Genomic DNA, 18770 nt, shown 5'->3' with positions numbered 1-18770 from the left:
AAGCGTAATGCCGCGTACACACGACCGGACTTTTCGTTGGACTGAACTCTGAAGGACTATGACGGAGTCCCGACGGAGTTCCAACGAAACGGACTTGCCTACACACGATCACACCAAAGTCCGATCGTTTCGAACGGGATGACGTACAACTGGACTAGAATAAGGAAGTTCATAGCCAGTAGCCAATAGCATACAGGGGAACAGATTTTTCAATCGGACTCGAGTCTGTTGGACAGATTTGAAACAGATTCTATTTCTAAAGTCCGACAGATTGACAGAAAAAGTCCAGATGAAGCCCACACATACTCAAACTGTCCGATGGATTTGTTCCGTTGGACCAGTTTGGTCAAAAAGTCCAGTCATGTGTACACAGCATAAGAGCTTAGGGCTGGTTCACATCAGCAACAGCTGCATTAAAAAGCAATCATTGCTGTGCACTGTTGGCAGCAGTGCTGATGCACTGAACCTCTGTTCACAATGCAACCTTTTTAAAAAAAAAAAAATTTATTAAAAATGTCACAAAATGGCATTTCATTCAGTTCTATTTGCAGCAGCTGCACTATGATGCAGTGTTCTGCATCACAACAAGCTATAAAGAAAAAACGCATGCTGCACCCTTTCCCAGTGCACATCATCGTATCGCAGTGATTTAACCGTAAACAAAGCACATTGCCTTGTTTTTGCATTGGGACAGTGCAGCCCAGTTCACCTGGTGTGAATGTGCCCTTGAAACCTGCTGGTTGTTTAGATTAGAAGTGTGGCAAACTGCCAGTATCTGCGGTCATAGAATAAAAGCTAGGATTTCAATACCTGTGTTGTGAACGTTGAATTTTTTTCCTCCTCAATGCTTATAGATACAGGGGTGAATGAGGACTTTAAGGCTGGGTTCACACTGATGCGAATTTCACCACATTTAATTTGCATGACAGCAGACTGACTGGCTCTCAATTGAGGCAGTTCACATATCCCTGGGGTGGCCGCAGAGCGCATTGCACAGGGGACCTGCGTGTCTTTGACTCCATTTCAGGTTCGGATTTAGACAAAAATTCGGGCCCGATTCGTCCCTGAAACGGAGAACAGGGACACACCGGACCCCTGCTGTGAGCCACATCTGCACACAGAGTGAACCCGGCCTTAGAGTGCTTTTACTGCTTGTTCAGAATATGTAAATACTTAGAGAACCTTGATCCTAAACTTTAAATTCATGATCTCATAATTGTTCCTGTATGGTAAACAAAAAAAAAAAAAAGCGGAGTACAGCGTTGTCTTCTTTGCAGCTGACATTCTCCATTGGCTGTGAATGCTGATCAGATGCTGGTTTTCCCGTATGTCCCTTTGACAAACGCTGGTTGCTAGACTGACAGACTGATGTACACACTGACCGGAAGTCAGCTGGTTCCTGCTAAACCATGGAGTTGGGGTGCATTGACTTATTTTGCCTGATTTAGGTGTTCGAGTGCACCGGGAAAAGTCCTACCGTGACAGACCATTTCACCGGCTACACCTAGGCTTTTCTCACAAAAGACAAAAGTGCATCCACAGTGGCCAAGGTCTTAGTGGGGAAATTCTTTGCCCACTATGGGCTGCCCCAGCAAAACCACTTCGATCAGCGCAGAGACTTTGAGAACCATCTTCTCAGATAATTGCTCGATTTGGAGGGCCTTCAGAAGTTTGGAATGGCCCCTTATCACCCACAAAAGCATCCACAGCCTGAGAGGTTCAACTGCACCCTTCTGCAATGCGCTTGGGACAGCAGAAAAGAAGAAGAACACTGGAGCAGGCACACCTCATCAGTGCATGTGTATAAAAGCACAGGGAATGATGCCACTGGTTATTCCTCATACCTGTGGACTTAGCTTTCAGCATCTTTTACATTAAATATCTGTTACATCCCACAGAAGTTATGTGGATCATCTTAACCAATTACCTACTGGCCATTTTTACCCTCTTCCTGCCTAGGCCAATTTTCAGCTCTGTAGCACTTTGAATGACAATTACACGGTCATGCAACACTGTACCCAAATGAGTTTTAGAATTTTTTAATACACAGATTTATTTTGGTGGTATTTAATCACCACTGGGTTTTTTTTATCTTTTGCTAAATAAACTAAAAAAAAAATACCAAAAAACGTCGAAAAAAAAAAAGTTTTATAGTTTGTTGTAAAATTTTGCAAGCCGATAATTTTTCTCCTTCACTGGCACTGATGAGGCTGCACTGGTAATCAGGACACTGATCATCAGTTCCCTGATCAGTGTAGATGTTCCTTTCACACAAGCCGGTTATCGGCTCTCCTCTTCTCACGCTGTCAGCATGAGGAAAGGAATGCAGATAACTGGCTTGTGTTTACATCTTCATCCACTGTGATTGGACACAGCTGATCACATGGTAAAGAGCCACCGATTGGCTCTTTAACCCAATCTGTGATCAGTTTTGTCCAGACGACAGTGACCACAGAGTGCACTACCCATGTGCCAAAGCAGGAGCAAATCAAGAGAGGACCGTCATTTGATGCCCTCCCAAAACTGGCCAGCTGTGCTGTAGCCGCCATTCAGCTATAGTGGGGTTGGCAAGTGGTTAAGCCGGACACAGACTGTTGGAATCTCGGACAGTTCAGGAGGGACCGGCCGAGATACGACCCATGTATGGGCAGGCTGATTGTACCCAAGTTGATTGATCAACTTGGGTACAACCAGCCTGCCAGATTTTACATGCGATTATTGCCAGCGGCTATAGCCACTAGCAATAATCATTGTGTGTTGTCCCGGCTGGGACGGCTCCCTGTGTCCCACTGACTGGGAGAACACAAAAGCTGCATGGGAGGGATTCCCCCATAAACACTGGCTGTTTTTTTTTCTTACCTTTAAGTACAAAGGTGTTTCTCTTCTGCCTCGAGCAGCCTGAGGTCTACTGAACAAATCAAATTTTGCCCCGAGTGACAGTGCAGCATTTACAGCCAGGAGATCAGGTGCTTATAAATGTTCTCCGCCCACACAGCTCTGCGTATGAATGAACTACAAGCCTGATATCCATTGCGGTTGTCGGCTTGTAGTTCTCAATGACATACCACATTGCTCTGGAGTAGTTCATTGAGTCTTCCTGCCAGTGTATCTGCCTGGCCGTACGGGATGTACAGGCACACAAAAAGATCTACAGGAGACTTGCGTGGCACCAGTGACCTGGTGATCACTAGTACAATGCTTTACAGAATAATTAAAAAAAAAAAAAAAAAAAAAAAAAAAAAAAAAAAAAAAAAAAAGGGGGGGGGAGAAATGGGGCTTTTTTTTTATTTTTATTGAAAAGTGAACTTTAAACTGGCTGACTGCTGGAGATCTCTACATAGTCTGCAAGCACAAGGAACACATTCTATTGACTAGAAGTTATGTCCCTTGTGCTGATTTTTGTTTATTTTTGCTGCACTAAAGCTTTAGCAGTGGTTCTGTATAATAAATAATAATAATAATAATAATAATAATAATAATAAATGTTATTTTACAAGTATAATGTATTCAAACCCAATATATGGGCCACAGCCTAAAGGTTTTCCTACAACTTTTATCGTGCGTTTACTATTTAGTTTATTGTTACAGTATGATGGTGGATAATGGGAGGGGGGGGGGGGGTGTACAATCCCATATTCTGATTGTTTTCTTCTCCGAACGAACGATCTATTCTGATCATCAACAGCCAATTTAATCAAAATCAACTTTCTCATGTGTGGCATATTGATCAATAACCGAGATACAAGCATAAGCTATCAATCACATCTCTGAATCCACCACGTCATTTTTACAATCTGATCAATCAAAATACAATCATATTCATGAACAAAGTATCATGTATAACAACATCAGCTTATCACAGGAACAACAACATTAGATCTATAAGAAGGTTCATTGGAATGGACAAAGAAGAGTATACAGTCAGTGATTACCAGTCTAGGGATGATGTGATCTGCCATAGGCTCATCACTGATCTGTGTACTAAAACACCTCACATGTAAACATGCACTGCTAGTGGGTAAGAGGAGAACCCTAATCCCCCTTCGATGGTGTGGGGCACACAGGGTCTGCATGGTGTAGATGTGTACAAGCGCATATGGGAAGAAATATAGAGCACTCTCAGGAACTTTCACCCATATAATACAACTCCATGTTAATCGCAACACACACAGCCCCATGCCATAACCTACCTTCACACGGCTCCCGGTAATACACTGAACCCAGGCCGCCCCTCGACGTCGCAAAAGAATCCTCTGGAAAGTTCACCATGCAACCAATAGCAGAGCGCTTATGTAGTCTGAGAGGAGCGCAGTAGCCTATGGGGGTGACGTTATCCCATACAACCAATAGCAGAGCGCTAATGTATTCTAAGAGGAACGCAGTAGCCTATGGGGTGACGTTATCCTGGACAACCAGTAGCAGGGTGCCAATGTAATGTAGGAGGAGTAGGGCGGTGCATAGTGGATTTGAATGGGAGTTACTGTGAGGAATATAAAGCACTCTGAGGAACTTTCACCTTTATATCTCCCACATAGTACAACTCCATGTTAATCCCATCACACAAAGCAACATGCCATTACCTACCTTCAAACGGCTACCAGTAATACACTGAACTCAGGACGACGCACAGCGTCGCAAAAGAATCCTCTTCCAATTCGGAATCCTTCGTCGCCATCTTGTAAAAGGGCAAATACCCCAACTTCATCTTAACTTAAAAGAATAACTTTCAAATTGCTCGGCACTAGAATCATACAGAATGCATAACAATCGTTACCAACGTATAATCAAATAAACATTTGTGAGAGCAACAAATATTCCTTTTCCAAAATTGCCCAATTTAAAGATGGCGTCTAGAGACTTCATTGTTGTGAAGTTGGCTATTTCTTACGGTAGCTGAGGAGTGACGTAGGCCTGTACAACCAGTGGCAGAGCGTAGGTGTTCTAGGGGGCGTAAATCAACCTACGGAGCTACAACCAATAGCGGAGCGCTAAGGTATTCTGAGAGGTGTACGGTAGCCTATGGGGTGACAGTATCCTGTACAACCAATAGCGGGGCGCTAAGTTATTCCGTTATGAGTACAATAGCATATTGGGTGATGGTATCCTGTACAGCCAATAGCAGAGCGCCAATGTATGCTGAGAGGAGTACGGCGTCCTGTACAAGCAATAGCAGGATGGATTGACGGCATAATGTACAATCAGTAGCAGAGCGCTAATGTAGTCTGAAGAGTGACGTTATCCTGAACAACCAATAGCAGAGCGCTAATGTATTCTCAGGAGCGCAGTAGGCTATGGGGTGACGTTATCCTGGACAACCAGTAGCAGGGCGCCAATGTAATGTAGGAGGAGTGTGGCGGCGCTTAGTGGATTTGAATGGGAGTTGCTGTGAGCCCGAAGCAACTGAGGGGCGAACACCCCAGGCCGGTTCCCTGGCTGTCATGGTTCATAATTATTAAGTCACTAACATTGAATTAGAATGCAAAGCAGGCGGTTGTGACTTCACTTGCTGCAGGTCAGTGTTATGGGACCATTGAATTAAAGACAGGAAGAAGCGTGTTCTGACCAGAGCTATTCACCCTCTAGTGTAGAATGGAGGAGGGGGAGGATAACACACGCAGCACTGCTATGTATGTGTACAGATATGAACGCCGTTCTGTGCTCAGCGCTATCACTGTACAGGCGAGGCTGGTTGTGCGCATGCTCAGTGTGGCCAGGCATAGAAATTGCCCAGCTCCATAAACCATCCTGCTGAGAACAGAATCCATTCATCTACACAGCTGGTAACAGACCTCTTGTTCCTTTCTAGAGCTAGTCACAGATATTACAGTGAAATTGGGCAGATGAGGAGGGGACAAGCTATATCATATATATATGCCCCCTGGGTGGTGGTGCCCCCTTGTGCCAGGTTGTGGGAATGTATTGTGTTGTATAAGTAGAGTAGGACAAGGTGAAAGCGGGCACAGAGCTGTACAGTGTAGATGTGTGGTTGGCAGGGTCAGGCTGGCAGCAGCCCAACGTTGTGTCATAACAGGGTTCCAAGGAATGCGCTGACCTGGTACAATCACAGGCAGTGACTGCACATTCATCCTCCGATCCCAGACAGGCAGGTACAGTATTTTCTGACAAACACTTGGAGGGATTTTATATTTGTAAATCAAAAAAAGTTCTGGGCAGCAGGTATACCCGCCTCTGTATATGTCAGCTGTATATCTCTGCTGTGTCCTAGCTGCTTCATAATAGATTTTCTGAGTTACTTTACAATTAAGGATGAGCTCAGGTGTGTTCGCAAACAACACGTGTAGAGCCCACCAGGAAGTCGGCACTGCACAGCGCTAATCACAGGCAGTCAGACATTGTCCCAATGCGCGGCTGCAGAGATCGGGAAATGTCTCACTGCCCGTGATTAGCACTGTGCAGTGCCGACTTCCTGGTGGGTTCTGCACGTGTTGTTTGCGAACACGCCTGAGCTCATCCTTATTTGAAATATACAGTGCCATGTAAAAGTATTCACCCCCCCTTGGCATTTTTCATGTGTAGTTGCCTCACAACCTGGAATTAACATGGATTGTTTGAGGATTTGCATCATTTAATTTACAGAACATGCCCACAACTTTGAAGACGTTTTTTTTTTTTTTTTTTTTTTATTGTGAAGCAAAGAACAAATAGGACGGAATTACAGAAAAAGACAATGTGCATAACTATTCACCCCCCAATACTTTGTAGAGTCACCTTTTGCTGCTATCACAGCTTCAAGTCACTTTGGATAAGTCTCTATGAGCTTGCCACATCTTACCACTGGGATTTTTGCCCATTCTTCCTTGCAAAACTGCTCCAGCTCCTTCATGTTGGATGGTTTGCGCTTGTGAACAGCAATCTTTTAAGTCTGACCACAGATTTTCTATTGGATTGAGGTCTGGGCTTTCCAACACATTTAGATGTTTCCCCTTAAACCACCATTAAACCTCCATCCTAGGCTCAAATCACACACAGAGTGGTACAGGTTTTGCTCAAGAATATCCCTGTATTTAGCACCATCCATCTTTCCCTCAACCCTGACCAGTTTCCCAGTACCGACTGCTGAAAAACATCCCCACAGCATGATGCTGCCACCACCATGTTTCACTGTGGGGTGTTCTTTGGGTGATGTGATGTGTTGGGTTTGCGCCAGACATAACATTTTCTTTAATGGCCAAAAAGTTCAATTTTAGTCTCATCAGACCAGAGAACCTTCCTCTATACATTTTGGGAGTCTCCCACATGCCTTTTCGCAAATTCAAAAAGTGCCATTTTGTTTTTTGCTGAAAGTAATGGCTTTCTTCTGGCCACTCTGCCATAAAGCCCAACTCTATGGAGCGTATGGCTTATTGTCGTCCTATGTACAGATACTCCAGTCTCTGCTGTGGAACTCTGCAGCTCCTCTAGGGTTACCTTAGGTCTCTGTGCTGCCTCTCTGATTAATGCCCTCCTTGCCCAGTCCTTGAGTTTTGGTGTGCGGCTGTCCCTTGGCAGGTTTGCTGTTGTGCCATGTTCTTTCCATTTGGTTATGATAGATTTGATGGTGCTCCTAGGGATCATCAAAGATTTGGATATTTTTTTTATAACCTAACCCTGACTTGTACTTCTCAACAACATTGTCCCTTACTTGTTTGGAGAGTTCCTTGGTCTTCATGGTAGTGTTTGTTTAGGTGTGCCTCTTGCTTAGGTGTTGCAGCCTCTGGGGCCTTTCAGAAAGGTGTGTATATGTAATGACAGATCATGTGACACCTAGATTGCACAGATGGATATCATTTAACTAATTACGTGACTTCTGAAGGTAATTGGTTGCACCAGAGCTTTTTATGAGCTTCATAACAAAGAGGGTGAATACATACGCACGTGCCAATTATATATTTTTTATTTCTGAGAAATAGTTTTATGTATATATTTTTCTAATTTTACTTTACCAACTTAGACTATGTTGTTCTGATCCATAACATATAATTCTGAATAAAAAACATTGAACTAAAGGCTGTAATGTAACAAAATAGGTAAAACGCCAAGGGGGTGAATACTTTTGCAAGGACCTGTATGTATGTATAGAATATATATGTAAAATGCTGTGTTTTAAGAATTCTATAAAAGGATAATAAATCAAACGTACCACTCTACCTACACGTCTCATCGTCTGATGAGGAAACTCCGTTGCTGGTTATTAAACCCTCGCTGTGACATGGGATTTACAGTGGGGACAGAAAGTATTCAAACCCCCTTAAATTTTTCACTCTTTGTTATATTGTAGCCATGTGCTAAAATCATTTAAGTTAATTTTTTTCCTCATTAATGTACACACAGCACCCCATATTGACAGAAAAACACAGAATTGTTGACATTTTTTCAGATTTATTAAAAAAGAAAAATTGAAATATCACATGGTCCTAAGTATTCAGACCCTTTGCTGTGACACTCATATTTAACTCAGGTGCTGTCCATTTCTTCTGATCATCCTTGAGATGGTTCTACACCTTCATTTGAGTCCAGCTGTGTTTGATTATACTGATTGGACTTGATTAGGAAAGCCACACACCTGTCTATATAAGACCTTACAGCTCACAGTGCATGTCAGAGCAAATGAAAATCATGAGGTTAAAGGAACTGGCTGAAGTGCTCAGAGACAGAATTGTGGCAAGGCACAGATCTGGCCAAGGTTACAAAAAAAATTCTGCTGCACTTAAGGTTCCTAAGAGCACAGTGGTCTCCATAATCCTTAAATGGAAGAAGTTTGGGACGACCAGAACCCTTCCTAGAGCTGGGCGTCCGGCCAAATTGAGCTATCGGGGGGAGAAGAGCCTTGGTGAGAGAGGTAAAGAAGAACCCAAAGATCACTGTGGCTGAGCTCCAGAGATGCATTCGGGAGATGGGAGAAAGCAAATGGCTGCAATATAACAAAGGGTGAAAAACTGAAGGGGGTCTGAATACTTTCTGTCCCCACTGTATATATGAAATGCTATATATACACTACAGGACTTCCTATGTGTGCTTTCTGTCTGCAGCCTGTCATTTGTTTGCATTTTGCCTTTGAAGTTTGTGTCTTCTCCATTTCTATCTCAAGTGTGGTCCCATTTCCTTACAGGGTCCAATGGAGCCATCCTTGCATGCACAGCCTGCAATGGGACACACAGATAAAGGACCATTTGGGCCAGTTATCCCAATGGTACCTCTATGAGAATGGACACCACTAGCTCACAACGTTGTGCTTGCTATGTACTAAGCTTCAGTATTATGCTGATCTTTATAATTGCTAATCTGCAATTAAAGAGATTTTCTAAAAGCAATGAAGTCCAGGAATGTCATCTTTTTAAATGGATTTATTCTGGTCGATAGAACTTGGTGCCCCTTGCAAGTAATATTATTAACAATGTTTAAAGATAGCTTCAGGATAATTACTATTTTATTCTAATAACTAAATTTACAATCATTATCTATTTTTATAGGTAGTATAGTGTAGGGCTGAAACAACTAATCAACAATAAAAAGAGCTCTTAACCATTTTCATTATTGATTAGTTGGTCAGCCGATTAATTGGCCTACATATAGAATGCATTGTTTGTTTGAACTAAAAAGAGGGAAGACCACTGAGTTGTTCTTTGAAGGCAGATTGTCGCAACGATATTGATTAAAAAATTACCTATTTTATTTATACATAAAGATAGAAAAAACACATGCATATACAGAATATATACTGTAATTAAATAAGCATATATACACAATCTGCAGAGAAACGGCCAGTATGTACAGTCGACCACAGAAAGAGCCACATATACCCAAATTGTGCTCAATAGTGCAACATCACAGATGCGTGAGTCCCTGTGCATCTATGCATTTTGCTGGTCAGCTTCCTTAGGACACACATAAGGGGTGTTATAAAAACAGATCTCACTGGCCTGGGTGTGTAAACGCCTGCATAAATAATCTTCCTTCCAGAGCAACAAGAATGGCTGTGCAGTTAGAGTCCGAAGTCGTCTGATATAATCAGAGGGTTGCTAGACTAGGGGAGAAAACCATGTGTAGAGGACTGCATGAGAAGAAAATGGCAACAGAAAAGCTGCACAAGCAACAGCAGCCAGATCATACTGGCAAGGTATCCGTTGCATGACTTTAACTCAAGGATCACACATAAGATATATTCCCAGCAGTTCCACCGTACCTATCCCCAGAAGGGCCAGAGGCAACTCCTGCAAGCATATGGTGACCCAGGGAGCTACCATGATCGCTTTTTTATTATATATTGTGTATATACATGTGTCTTTTCTATCCTAATGTATAAATAAAATGTGTGATTTTTTTTTTTTTTTTTTTTATGAATATCGTCGGTCCAATTTGCCTTCAAAGTCCGACTTAGTGGTCTTCCCTCTTTTTAGTTCTAACAGTTTATACGGATGTGGCTTAGGAGTGACCGTTATAATTGCATTATTTGTTTGCATGTCAGTATACATACAGCTCACTATACCATCCATATGTGTCAGTATACACAGTAGGGCCGAAACAACTAATCGATTATGAAACTAGTTGTCAACTAGTTTCATAATCAATTAATCGGCCAGCCAATTAGTTGGCTTGCATACAGAATGTATTATTTGTTTACATATCAGGAAACACAGTGCAGCACACATACAGCTCAGTACACCGTCCATACATGTCAGTAAGTGCCTGAGAACTTGTGAATGTGTGAGGAGCAATGCCTCATGGGACATGTAGTCCTGGGCAGGAAGTGAGTGTTTCTAAAGGCAGGCTTTTTATTTTGCTATAGGGGCACTCTATACTATAATCTGCCTTTTACTATTGGGGCACTCTGAAGGCAGGAGGAGCCAGAAGTGTCGGTGGGGTACCCCAAAAGAGGAGGATAGAGGCTGCTCTGTGCAAAACCATTACACAGAGCAGGTAAGTATAACATGTTTGTTGTTTAAAAAAAAAAAAAATCACTACAAAGACTGTGTGCAGGGAAGATCAACATCTGAACCCAGAGAAGGTTGGCAGCTGGAGGTAATATACTGTAAGGCATTACAATTACATTTAAAGTAAACTTTTACCAGTATTGTGCATTATATTTAAAATGACCGTATCCATGAAAAAAAAGTCTCAGCTTTTAGTTCTACTACTTTAATATAAAAGATTTATATCTCCCTTCATATAGCTTCATGTCTGACACCTAGTTAATAATGCCCATATATCCTACTTCTGTGTGTGTGTGTGTGTGTGTGTGTGTGTGTGTATAATATATATATATATATATATATATATATATATATATATATATATATATATATATATATATTTATTACTTTCACATCACAGACATCGATTTGACCCCATTAACTATTAGAAAATCAAAAAATTTTATAAATCTATAATTTTTTTTTTTTTTGAAGGAAGACATTGTTTTTGTATGGCCAGCGTAAGTGACAGCAGGCGTAGGTAGCTTTTATCAAACCACCGGCCTATGACAAGGGAGTCTGTCATACATAATATATTACAGTTCTGTCTGAAAATCGACAAAACTGTCTTTAGTTCCCCTTTTTTTTTTTCTTTTTTCTTTAACCGCTTCAGCCCCGGAAGGATTTACCCCCTTCCTGACCAGAGCACTTTTTGCGATTCGGCACTGCGTTGCTTTAACTGACAATTGCGCCGTCGTGCGATGTTGCACCCAAACAAAATTGACGTCCTTTTTTTTTCCCACAAATAGAGCTTTCTTTTGGTGGTATTTGATCACCTCTGCGGTTTTTATTTTTTGCGCTATAAACAAAAAACAAAAAAAAGCGACAATTTTGAAAAAAACGCATTTTTACTTTTTGCTATAATAAATATCCCTCAAAAATATATATAAAAAAACTATTTTTCTTTATCGTACATCACGGGACACAGAGCCACAGTAATAACTATATGGATTATATGGCACCTTCAGGTGATGGGACACTGGCAAACCATAAACAGGAAGTTCAATTCCCCATATAACACCTCCCCTTACCGGGAGTACCTCAGTTTTTTCGCCAGTGTCTTAGGTGTTGGTCACGAGTAAAGATGTGCTGTGCTGAGCTCCGCTGGAATATTCCTTACTGGAGCAAGCCATACAACCGGATCCATTCAAAGTGTCTTTTCCAGGTCAAATTAAATGGTACCCGGGTCTCGTGTCTGAAGTAACAAGATTTTGCCTGTAACGCTTCTCTTTTTAGAGAGCTGGACCCCAGGATCCAGTATTTGTTTTTTTCAGCCATATTCCTGGTGGGGTGCTTTTTATGGGACATGGGCTGTGGAACCCCCGATAAAAAGGGGGCCCCAGTCCCTGAAGGTTTTCTAACGAAACCCACCGTGAGAGGTGAAGATTGGGTCTGTTACCACAGAACCCTGCAGCTGGATAAGGTAAGGGAGAATCCTAAGGAATTTTTCTCATTCTTGTGGGCTTTCTCCTTTAAAGTAAATGTTACTATGCCTATAGTCACCACCGGGGGCTGTCAAGATCATGTACCTGTTCCATGCTTGTCAGTTTCGCCTCTGTGTTTCAAGCAGTACGCTTCCTCCGGCCCAGGCTCCAGGTAAAGTCATGGGAAAGGGAGGTTTTCTTCTCCCAGGAATGTCCCTCCACCTGGATAGCTTCCTCCAGGCAGAGGGAGCATGGCGCTAGATGGCGGTGTACCATGCCGCTCCCGCCGCCATTACGGCGGTTCCCTTCGGCTGCTCTCCTCCCCCCCCCCCCCCGTCGTCCTCCATGCAGTCAGGTCTGGATCGGAGCCTGCTTGCGCGGGAAACAATCTAATTTAACATTGAAGGAGGGGGGCGCGGTGGGTGGTCGGAGGAAGAGGGCGGGGCTTAGCGGCGGTGGCGCGAATTGAGCATCCACAACGCGGGCTGCATAGTTATAAAATGCACCTTTTTTCAGGTGCATACAGCTAAGAGGGACACAGAGCGGACGAGTGGCATGTGAGTGAGTGACAAAGGCATTCCCAGGCACATTTACTTTAAGCATTAGGCTGAGCTTAATAGCCGCGTCAGTTGCTGAACTATTACTCAGCAGTGGGTGCTTTTTTGGTGGTACCTCTGCGTTTGTGCTCAGCACTATGACCAGAGGAGGTAGTTCTAATATCACAAAGACCAAGGACACAAAGGGGTCGCTCTCAGGTCCTAAGGACCCTCCCTCTGCAAAACCATCCAGATCTAAGGAGGCTGGTCAGAGTGAGCCATCAGGGTCATCAGGCTGCAATTGCTTCAGCCCCTGTCTATATAACTGAGCAGATCTTCTCCTCAGTTATGAGTGGTTTAGAGGAAAGAGTGGCATTAATCACATCTTCACTGAGTGGAAGAAAATGCATTAGGTCCCCTTCTACCACCCAGGGTCCTCAAAAGGAGGAACTGTGGGAGGTGGAAGATGAATCTCCCTTAGGGGACTGTGAAGAGGCTGTTGATTCCTCTTCCGTGGGATCCAGTGGGGAAGGACCTTCTTCAGCTTCACATGCTGAGAAATTGGGTCCGCTCCACATTTAAGCTACCTTTTAAGTCAGTTAAAAGAGCCCACTTTCTGTTTGGGTTCACTAAAGCATCCGCAAGCCTTGCGTGCCTTTCCGGTCCATTCATTACTAGAAAAACTTATGTAGTTTGAGCGGGATCACCCAGATAAGCACTTTTTTTCCTCCCAAAAAGTTTTTAACACTTTATCCTATGGAGGAAAAAAAAAATTGGAGTATACCAGCAATTGACGCTGTGATATCCTCTGTGAATAAAGGTTCGACTTGTCTAGTTGACAATGCACAAATGCTTAGGGATTCAACTGATAAAAAATTGGAATGCCTGTTAATAAACATTTTTTCCTTGACAGGTTCAGTGGCTCAACCTGCAGGAGCGGCAATTGGGGTATGTCAATCCCTGAGAGACCATTTGAAACAGTTACTCAAGGTGTTCGCTGAACAGCAGGCCCAGGAGTTAGCTGAGCTGCCAGCGGCTTTGTGTTTTACAAATGACGCAATCAGAGATTCTATTCTTCAAACCTCTCGCCTTACGCTTGGGTTGGTACATATATACGTAGAATCTTATGGTTGAAAAAGTTGGTCAGCCGAAGCACCATGCAAAAGCTCCTGGCCGTTTTTCCTTCTGCTGTGAAAAGCTATTTTGGGAGGATCCGGACAAATATATCCAAAAAATATCAAGTGGGAAAAGTACCCTTTTTTGCAAGTTAAGGAAAAGAGTAACGTCCCTCATTTAAACGGGCTCTTTTTTCCAGTGCCAGGGGCATCAGCCTCCAGGCAGTCGCAGTGGGCCTCCGCCATCAGGTTCAAGAGGTAAAAACCCCAGGGACAAAAGAAGTCCTGGGGGAGGAAACCCGCAAGACAGCGCTAAAGCCTCTTTATGAGGGGGCACCCCCGCTAGCTCAAGTGGGGGAAGACTTCTGCAGCTCTCTAAGGTCTGGCAGGAAAGAATTTCGGGACAGGTGGGTGGTCTCCACAAAAGCTGTAGGTTACTGACTAGAGTTCCAAGAATTCCCATGTCGTTTCCTCAAGTCAAATGTCCTCAAAGATCCAGAGAGAAAGAAGTCTCTCTAGCGTTAGACCGACTTTTGTCGCAAAAGGGATCATGGTGGTCCCGATGGATGTGCAAGGGTCAGGGTTTTATTCAAACCTTTTCACGGTACCAAAACCAAATAGGGATGTCAGACCCATTTTAGATCTCAAAGATCTAAACCGGTCCCTGAATATTTGTTCTTTTCACAAGGAATAAATCCATTTAGTAGTCTTCATCCTACAAGGGGGGGAGAGCTTCTGGCATCAATCGATATCAAGGATGCATACCTGCATCTACCTATTTTCCCTGCTCACCAGAAGTATCTGCGTTTCGTAGTAGAAAATTTTCAATTTTAGCCTTGCCTTGCAGTCTAGCCACTGCACCTCCGGGTGTTTACAAAACTTCTGGGCCTTCCTCTGGCCAGATTAAGGACTCAAGGTATAGCAATAATAGCATACCTGGATGACCTGCTCTTAATAGACCGGTTGGTAGTCCGCTTAGACCAAAGAGTGGTCACCACAGTCAATTACCTGAAATGCCTAGGTTGTGTCATCAACCTAGAGAAATCTTCTTTAGATAGGATTAAGGTACTTGGGTCTGGTCATAGATACAGCCCAGAAGAAGGTGTCTTTACCCCAGGCAAAGGTCAGCGTCATAAAGGAACTGGTCCAGGGGGTCAGGGCAAAGAAGGGTCCTTCTATTCGCCTTTTGTATGAGGTTGTTGAGGAAGATGGTGGCTTTATTCGAAGTAGTTCCCTATGCTCACTTTCATTCGAGACTGCTGCAAAGACAGTATCCTATCGGCCTGGAACATAAAGATTCAGGCACTAGATTTTCCAAGGTGTTTGTCGACAAAAATGCACCAGAGACTCAGTTGGTGGAGGATATCCAAGAATCTGCAGAAGGGGAAATCTTTTTTACTGGGCAGTCCTGAAAGAAGCGTCTGTCCAAGGGAAATGGCCCAGAACCGAAAGGACCTTGCCCATCAACATTCTAGAAATTCGGGCAGCGTGTCTAGCCCTAAGGGCCTGGACATTCAGGTTGCAGTATAATAAATTATAAAGAATGGGTATAATGGCGCTACCTCTAAGTTTTGAACTGGGACAGCCTAAGGTTTTAGCGGTTCCTTATACGTGGTTTAGAAGATACTAAACATATAACAAAGTATTTCCCCTTATGCTAAAGATGTCTCTTCAACAGATAAGTGTGTGCCTCTGAATTAATGCTGCAGATATGTACCAAACGCTCAAGTGTCGCACAAGATAAATTGGTCCTACAGCATCTGGTAGTAAAGCCAGAGGCTATATTTCCTAGAGTGCATTTATTGGACAATATCCCATATGCTCTATTACTGTATTAAATCTATGACCATATCAAGCATGAAAATACGACCTCAAGGTAACTTATTACTGGTACGACTACCATACAATACATACAGGTTTATGCCACCCTACTCAGATACCATAAGTAGGGCCTATAGGTTGAATATATTTACAGTTAGAAATAATAGCACAAAGAATATAGCAATAATGCTTCGGGCATATTATAGCAGTCCCATATGTCGACAAAGATTATATAAAAAATATATATAATAATAAAATAGTAAGTGGATTCCCAATGGTGACTTTGGTGCTGAAACAATTTTGCCTGGTGACTCTCGTGCTCCCCCTGTTGGTTGCTTACTCACCAGCTCCCAGAACCCCGGCAGGGGTATTACGCCTGTAATGTAGTATACTGAGTTGTTTCCCTTGTTGCTTTCTCTGGTGGATTCTAATTATATGATCAGCTCTCCACGTCACACATCAGGGTAATGCGATTATGCTGGGAAAAAACGGGCCGCTTTGCCTCCAAATATTGTATTGGATGTTTCCTGTGCTTCTTACTTAATAAGGATGTTGCTTCCCCTCATAAATTGAGAAAAAAAGGGGCTTCCATAGTGTGATAAAGTATACGACTTTATTTTAAAAAATATATATATGTACCCTCAAATGAGGGACTCAGCAGATAAACAAAAAGTTCAGATGGATAAACACCACAAAAATGACAAAACATAAAAAATCAATACTAAAAAATAAATAGAAAATGACTAAAAATAAAAAATTTAAAAAATCCAGGCACTAAATGCAGACAAAATCCAGATTGAGTAGGACAGCATTAGTTGCCAGACATGAGCTAAAATAGAAAAAGTCCCTCCTAGAAAGCATAAACAGTGAGGTGGGGAATAGTAGTGCCCCAGCCGCTGGCTGCGTCCTCCTCTCTCGTATGCTTTGGAGTTGACTAGCAGAGCGTGATGCCGTTGTGCGCGCTTCGTCACATGACGTCCTCAGCAACGGTCAGGTTGCAGTATTCTCCTGTCAGGATTCAATTTGACAATGCCACAGCAGTGGCTTATATCAATCACCAAGGGGGCACCAGAAGTCAGGCAGCCCAGGCACATATCCTAACCCGGGCAGAAAGACTTGGGCCGTGCATATCAGCAATCTTCATTCCAGGGGTAGAGAACTGGCAGCAGACTACTTCAGTCACCAGCAGTTGTTCCCGCGGGAATGGTTCCTTCACCCAACGTCTTCCTGGCTATATGCCAAGATGGGGGATCCCGGATGTAGGTCTGTTTGCATCCAGGTTCAACAACAAAGTCGACAAATTTGTGTCAAGGACAAGGGATCCACTCGCATGCGGAACAGATGCGTTGGTGACCCCGTGGGATCAGTTCTCACTGATTTTAGCATTCCCTCCTATTCTGCTGCTACCTCGACTTCTTCGCAGGATCAAGCAGGAATAGAAGTTGGTAGTTCTTGTGGCCCTAGCGTGGCCCAGAAGATCTTGGTATGCAGAAATGGTAAAGATGGTGGTAGGGGCCATGTGGCACGTCCAGACCTGCTGTAGCAGGGACCAGTGTTGTTCCATCCTACTTTACAAACGCTAAATTTAACAGTTTTGCTATTGAAACCCACATTTTAAGGAATCGTGGTCTTTCAGGCTCAGTGATAACTACCTTGATTAATGCAAGGAAATCAGCTTCCAGAGTAATTTCTCATAGAGTCTGGAAAGCATATGTTTCTTGGTGTGAATCCAGGGGTTGGCATCCTAGGAAGTATGTCATAGGTAAAATTCTTGCCTTTCTGCAAATGGGACTAGAGATGAAGCTCGCCTTGAGTACTATCAAGGGCCAGGTTTCAGCCTTATCAGTATTGTTTCAGCATCCGCTTGCTTCGCATTTTTTGATTCGAAGCTTTATACAGGGGGTAACGCAGCTTAATCCACCGGTTAGAGCACCTCTAAACCCTTGGGGCTTGAATTTAGTTCTGTCGGCATTACAGAAACAGCCTTTTGAGCCAATACAACATATTTCTTTGGTCCTTTTTGACAAGGAAACTAGTTTTTCTGGTAGCCATTTCTTCTGCAAGAAGGGTATCGGAGTTGGCGGCTCCTTCTCGTAAAGAGCCATATTTAATCGTTCACAAGGATGGAGTAGTACTGCATCCTCATCCTAGCTTTCTGTCAAAGGTGGTTTCATGTTTTTACCTAAACCAGGATATTGTTTTATCTTCTTTTTCTAAGGAAGAAAAGTCACTACACTCTTTGGATGTAGTGAGAACAGTCAAGATCTGTTTGAAGGCGACTGATCAGATTAGAAAAACAGATATCTTGTTCATGTTGCCTGACGGTCCTAGATAAGGACAGGCAGCATCAAAATCCACTATTGCGGAATGGATTTGGCAGGTAATTATTCAAGCTTATGGCTTGAAGAAGAAGGTTCCACCTTTTAGGTCAAGGCTCACTCCTGTTAGTGCTTCATGGGCAGTGCATCACCAAGCCTCCATGGCTCAAATCTGCAAGGCTGCAACCTGGTCTTCAGTCCATACATTCACCAGATTATATCAGGTGGATGTAAGAAGGCATGAGGATATCACCTTTGGGCGCAGTGTGCTGCAGGCGGCAGTATAGGTCCTCAGGTCTGATTGCACTCTACTTTTGTTGTGTCCCCTTGTCATGGATCTGCCACATAAGGGTTAACTTAGTCCAGGCTGATTTCGGTGATTGGCAACAGGCTGCCTTATTTAAACACTTCAGCAGCTCTGTGTCCTTGCTGTTTGATCTGCAGCTCTGTGTATGTGTTTCCTGAAGATCTGATATCTGCTCCTGTTTGACCAGGCTTGTTTTGAGACTGTTCCTGTTATCCGCCTGCACCTGACCCTTGGCTTGTTTGACGATTCCTTCTGCCTGCTCCTCTTGTACCTTTGTTG

At 43.2% G+C, this 18770-nt stretch overlaps 2 protein-coding genes across 10 annotated transcripts in view; one reads left to right on the top strand and one right to left on the bottom strand.

Annotated features, from left to right (window-relative positions):
* LOC141144998 (thioredoxin-like protein 4A) overlaps positions 1-4342 on the bottom strand; it is a 56658-nt gene extending 52316 nt beyond the window's left edge. For both annotated transcript variants that reach the window (XR_012244498.1, XM_073631198.1), the window contains exon 1: positions 4191-4342. The gene's annotated coding sequence lies outside the window, so the exon portion shown is untranslated. The remainder of the gene's footprint in view (positions 1-4190) is intronic.
* Positions 1-18770, top strand: part of LOC141144997 (glyoxylate/hydroxypyruvate reductase B-like) — a 106685-nt gene that overhangs the window by 24253 nt on the left and 63662 nt on the right. Inside the window, exons 1-2 of one of the 8 annotated variants that reach the window (XM_073631196.1) lie at positions 5113-5512; positions 10787-10917. The exons of 1 other annotated variant lie outside the window; for it this stretch is intronic. The gene's annotated coding sequence lies outside the window, so the exon portion shown is untranslated. Of the gene's footprint in view, positions 1-4875; positions 4994-5112; positions 5513-5636; positions 5781-5815; positions 6108-10786; positions 10918-18770 lie in introns of those variants that run through there. 6 more of the 8 variants (XM_073631197.1, XM_073631194.1, XM_073631190.1 and 3 more) reach the window with 6 other exon arrangements.

The sequence above is a fragment of the Aquarana catesbeiana genome, linkage group LG05, assembly GCF_042186555.1.
Source record: "Aquarana catesbeiana isolate 2022-GZ linkage group LG05, ASM4218655v1, whole genome shotgun sequence".
Taxonomy (NCBI): Eukaryota; Metazoa; Chordata; class Amphibia; order Anura; family Ranidae; genus Aquarana; species Aquarana catesbeiana.
This window is presented reverse-complemented; position numbering and strand designations above follow the sequence as displayed.